General features: G+C 33.1%; 1 pseudogene; it reads left to right on the top strand.

The window, feature by feature from the left end:
* Positions 1–519: 519 nt before the first annotated feature.
* LOC114322370 (ras-related protein Rab2BV-like) lies at positions 520–1,319 on the top strand (annotated as a pseudogene).
* Positions 1,320–6,499: the final 5,180 nt, after the last annotated feature.

The raw sequence follows: 6,499 nt of genomic DNA on the forward strand, positions 1-6,499 counted from the left end.
TTTCCAAATCTTGCTGATTCGAACCCATGAATGGCCATTTAAATTCCTCTTCCATCGGTTATTCTGTTTCTTCTTATTGGACTAGGAAAATTTCCTTTCTCTTGCTTCTTTCTTCCTTCTCTTCCCTCTCTTACCCCAAAATTTCACTGCATTTACCCTTCATTGCGTTGTTCTTCCTCAAACAATTCATCTTCTATTTATCGTAAATTATTTCTCTTTTTATTATTTTCTAGGGACAACATGAAAAAAATGAAAGAAAGTAATTCCTAGTAAATGAGCCCATCTTTGAGCTTTTTTCTTTTTGTAAATGTTCCTATAAAACAAACAATAATTTTGGCTTTTCTTAGTTTTAGCTTTGGTTTTTGTTTGTGTTTTTTAAATATTTTTTGGATTGAATTTTTTTTTTCTACCACTCTTTCTTTTTCTTTTTATTTTTTATTTTTTATTTTTATTTAATGAATTGAGATTTGGTCCATTTGGTTTTAGATAGGTTAGTGTGAGGTATAGAGAGAATAAGCAATGGCATATAAGGTGGATCATGAGTACGATTACCTATTGAAGATTGTCTTAATTGGGGACTCAGGTGTTGGAAAATCCAATATACTTTCTAGGTTTACGCGCAACGAATTCAACTTGGAGTCTAAATCCACCATTGGTGTTGAATTTGCTGGAAGGACTCTACAGGTTAATTATTTTTCTATATCTCTAATCTATATTTTGTCAATTCATGTAACACCAAGCCATACCGACATTAATGAAAGTAGTTGCATGAGTTATTTATGTATGAACTTGTACTAAATATGTCTTGGAAATTTAGTCTTAAATATTTTTGTTAGAGGTAGAAGGAAAGACAGTGAAGGCCCAAGTATGGGACACAACTGGTCAAGAGAGGTACCGAGCCATCACAAATGCTTATTATAGAGGCGCAGTTGGTGCACTTTTGGTCTACGACATAACCAAGAGGCAGACTTTTGAAAATGTCCAAAGGTGGCTCCGCGAACTAAGGGACCATGCTAACTCCAACATCGTCATAATGATGGCTAGAAACAAGGTCTGACTTGAATCATCTCAAAGCGGTCTCAGAACAAGATGCTCATCTCTTGGCCGAGAAGGAAGGGTTATTGTTCCTCGAGACTTCAGCACTAGAGACACTCAATATTGAGAAGGCGTTTCAAACAATTTTGTTGGATATTTATCAGAAAATCAGTAGGAAAGCATTGGCAGCTGAAGAGGCAGCTACCAAGCTTCCTAGTCAAGGCATAACCATTAATGTTGGAAATCATTCTAGTAATTTAAGCCAAAGAACTTGTTCTAATTAAAAGAGATGAGCTACTTGCGGGTATGAGATAATTTTGTTCACTACGTGCTACAATCTATTGGAAACTTTTCTCTAGAGGTCATGTGAGAAAAAAGACATGTAATTAATTCATGAAAACCATTGTGGAGTTGAGCATGATAATTCTAGCCATCTCCCTCTCTAGATGGATTGTAAAAATGGTGTGGATAGGCTAACAAAGCTATTTAAGAGTATATTCATTTTGTCATTGACATCATTATTATTATATTCTTAAATTTTAATGTAACGCCCCGAAATAATTACAATAAAAACCATCCACAATATTGGTAAATAACGATACCATTTTGGATACAATTTCCTTTCTATTCCATATAATCAGAGTATACAAAACATGTCACATGTAGTTATACATTCATAAGTCCTAATCTTGAATCTATAGCATGTGATACAAGTTAAAAATATGAAATAAGAGTTAAACAAACAATAAATGCCCAAATGGCTACAACTTTCTAAGACAGTGCTTGGTTACAACAAAAGTAAGTCCAAGCTCAATATAGTTAAAACCCTTGGCTAGTACAAAATAAATACAAAAATACACAAAAAGAAGCCTTCAACTCCCATTCTCCCAAGCTATTGTCTTGGCGGAGGCATATCATCAATACCTGAAAATGGTTTTCCCAAATAGGGTGAGTCAAATCCCAATAGAGAAACTACAACAAAATTTATTAATCTTAACAAAGATATAAGGTGATTGCATATACAATACTCATGTCGAAAAACTTTTATATCTCCTCTCAAAACCATACAATGCCAAGTGATATCTTAATTCCAGAATCCATTAGCTTTACAATAGAAAACAGGGTGATGAATACAACACTGGGAATCTCTAGGACGTGTCTGCATGTAGGCTACAAGCATTACCAAATTGTATTTTTTACCGGTATTAGCCGAAAGGCTCAACACCTAAATACGGAGGTTTCTGGACTTTCATCAAGGACACTCAGGCCAACATAATACCACAACTACACTCCTACCCTGATTTACCAAGGTACTCACTCCCTTTTCTCAAAACAACAACATTTTCAATGTGTTAATCATGTTACAATGCTCAATGCAAATGGGTGACAAAACAGTTTCAATTCACCTAATTCTCATGCAATTTCTACAACAATCATACCTATCATCTATCAATAGCCCAAAACAGATATCTCTAAACAGATAAATAATTTCTTTAACAATAAACTTTCCAAATTTTCAAGATGTGAGTGATAACACATATCCAACTTCACCATCCTCATCAATACTAACCCAATTCAACATTTCCAACATCAATTCTAATTATTATTGCAAAATCAACATTTAATATTCTTAGGGCAAAATCTATTTTCCTTTATAAATCAATTCCAAAGATGAAAATTCCTTATTTCATCATAACTCAACAATAAATACGTTTCCTCAATCATTTCCAACAACCCATTTGAAAACCCCTCTTTTTTATATATATATTTCAAGCCAAAACCGTAGATTGTTTAAAATCCCCCTTTTCACAATGTTGTTTTATAAAAATAAATAGCTAAGTTAAAAATTGAAAGAAAGTGCAGAGAAATCCTTACCTTGAAGCTAGAAGGCAAGAGAGAGAGTGAAGAAACTTCAACAATGCTGAAACCCAACTTTGTTCCTATCAAAAGAAAGCTCTCGGAGTGCTCTACCTTTTTATCAAAGAGACTAGAGTAAAGAAATCAACGGATCTAGGTGTACTAGTAGAGAGGGTGAGTTCTAAAGAGGGAGAGTCTCAACTTAGGGTTTTGAAATGTTTTGAGAGAGAGATGAAAAAGTGATCCAAAAAGTGACTTCCTTGGACTAATATACGCATAGATCGCTCAAGCGCAAGAATGGTCACTCGAGTAACCAGATACAACGAAGACACTGCTCGAGTGCAAGAATGGTCGCTCAAGCGCACAATGCACCCCTTCCAGTAGTTCAAACCTGCAAAAGTTTACTCAAGCGCAAGAAGTGTCGCTTGAGCGTAGATATCAAACTCTCAATAGTTTTGCAGACTATAAAAGACCACTCGAGCGAACAAGCAAAATTCTAGGCAACACAGTTTTGAAAAGTCTAACTCCCAACTTGTTTTTAACCCAACCAGGACACTCCAATAACCAAACTCCATGAGGAATAATGAGGAACCAAATATGATTAACCATATAAGACAATGAAACCCAGATCCAAAACCTCAAATGGGTTAGGTCTAGACCAAAATCGCTATATTTAAATCTTTTATTCAACCATTATCTATTTATTCGGTTTTTATTATTGACATGTAATAAATTTTTCACTACTTGTATAGATTAATGCAAAGCAGGCAATCTCCTTCAAGGGTAATCTCTTGTGAGGTACGTTCTGTCATTGTACTCTTGGAGGATTTTATTAAGTGGGAACCGTCATGAGGTCATAACCGTGGAATTGGGCTAGTCTCTTAAATTCTCATGAGAATCAAGATCAGAGTGCATGACCATTGAAAGCACTAACTCGCGAACTATTGTCCAATACCAATGCTGTGTGTGTGACATGTTTACTTTCGATCCAAAGAATCTAATTCAATACTTAGTTTATTATGATTGTTCAGAGGGAGACTATTAGCACTAAGTGAAGTTATATATTTTATTTTATATTATTTTGATTGTAGTTTTGAAATGTGGGGTATATTACAAATTTTGTGAATATATTAAAAATGTTTATTTTCATTAAAAGTAGGGGATTGTTGGGATATTTTTAATAAAAATAAAGTAATATATTGTTTCAATTAATTCAAAAAATTGTGAGTTACAAAAGGTTTTATATCTCATATTTTTATTATTTAATATAATGTTAAATTGCAATTTATTATTATCATTAAGTGAGTTTTAATTATATAAGTTAGGGTTAAATTCATTTTATCCCCACGTGATTTGGGGCTAGAGAACTTTACCCCTTATGGTTTAAATATAGTTAAAAAATCCCCATATGATTTTGGAAGGAAGTGTTACTGTTAGTTTTTAAATCCAAACTAACGAAAGGTGTATTACACACACCATTTTCAAAAGTGGGTTTGGTTTACTAAAAGAATAAAGTGAAATTAATACAACAAAAATATAATTTTACTCGTATTTTCTCTAAACCTCAAATTAGATTAATATATTAATTAAAATAAAATGAATTTAAATATAATTAAGGTTTGATCTAAAATATAAAATATAATTAAAGATGGATCTGTTTTTGATAAATCTCCTTCCCAAGTGTTTTATTCCATCTAACACATCTTCTTCTTCTTTTTTCTAGTGTTCCATTAGGTCATGTTTAATGTAATACAACTAAATCACCCTTCTAACTTTCTTATGCATGTTTCCATTTTGAAACTAATACATAATAAAAAATAAAAAATAAATAGCAATAGTCCCTCATTCCATGTAGAAAATCTCTCCTTTATTCTAATAAGAAAATCTCTCTCTTGTTCCATGGAGAAAATTACTCTCTTATTCTACGGAGAAAATCTCTCACATTCCCAAAACTCTAAATCATCTACCTTTTGAAAATCTCTCACTAAATGTTAATGTGAAGTTTCATATTACAAATACATGCTGATAAATAACACCCCCTCATGAAACCATACATACACTCAATGTTACATGAGTGTGTGAACATTAACATTGGATGTGACTACCTATTTGTATTACAAAATTAATGTGAACATTCACATCTCTATGTACACATTAAGTTTGTAACCAAAATAACACATTGTTGTTTATGCTAGTATAAGTATTTTTGAATTTGAATATTAACACATTATTATTTGCACTTGTATGAATATTCATAAATGTGAATATTAACATTGGTATATGATGTGTTGATCACAATACCAATTACAAACACATTACAATGTAATAATTCACAACAAGCAATGATTTCATATGCAATGTGAACATCCACACTATGTAATAATCATGCAAAAACCATGCAAACTCATACAATAATCAATGACTTTAGTGGATGTGAATGTTTACATTCACTGAAATACCCAACCAATAAGCATACACACACTAATACATAATACCATATCAATCCATCTCGAAACAAAAAGTTAAATCTAACTTTAATCAATTATGGAACAATTCTGAACATACACAAACATTACTAAACATGAATCACTACCAAATGCATACCTACATGTAGTTGCAAAACAAAAGTGATGCTAACCATTCATCTAACTGTACAGACATAGAAAATCCGTCACTTGATAATGAAGAAATCCAATGAAGAAAATGGCCATATTTGCCACGTGATTGCCATCTAAAAGATAAAACTCCCCAGTTGTTGAACGGCCAAGGGTCTCCAACACCCAAGTTAGTCCTCCAATATTATCATAAATATTTAATGGGCATATTATAAATAACAAACAATGAACCTCAACCCATGGGGGTGTGGTCTATTTATAATATCTAGTGACTTACCTAACAAGTAGTTTAAGTGCTGTAGAAGTCCTTTCCCAAATAATGTCCTTTTGTTTAGAACTTCTACAGCGATAAGATCTCATATCTTAATGAGCTTTGCACAATATAAAACACCAATGTAGTGTTTGATGAGGATTTAACAACTACCCTATATGTGATAATCCACAATTACACCACGTGGTCGTGTCAAGACTCACATAATTCTTGTGATTATTTCCATTCACTCTCAGTTGCCCCCAAGCTTTCACTCTCTTTAAGTTCAATAAGAGAGTGGATATAGCAATTCTGGTTTGGAACCGACCTATTTGATGTTTTGGATTCAGGTTTCGTTGTTATATATAGTTGTTCTTGCCTTGTTTCCCACTGTTCCTCCTTGAATTTGGCTATTGCGTTGTATTGATTGCGTTTGGAATAGGTTGGTGGCATGTTTTATTAAACTTGTGTTGCCTAGTTTTTTATTCCTTCACTCAAGCGACACTTCTTGTACTCGAGCGGTTTTTGTGAAACTCTAGTATTTTTACAGGTCTGCAAACATACGAGGAGTTTGTATTCTTCACTTGAGCGAAGCTTCTTGCACTTGAGCGGTAAAACTTATTGTGTCTGGTCGCTCAAGCAACACATCTTTTGTTCGAGCAAACTGTGCGTATATCAGGTCATAAAGTCACTTTTCTGAGTCACTTTTTTTATCTCTCTCTCTCTCTAAACATTCCAAAAA

Source organism: Camellia sinensis, chromosome 8 (assembly GCF_055761805.1).
Source record: "Camellia sinensis isolate YWXY chromosome 8, ASM5576180v1, whole genome shotgun sequence".
Lineage (NCBI taxonomy): Eukaryota > Viridiplantae > Streptophyta > Magnoliopsida > Ericales > Theaceae > Camellia > Camellia sinensis.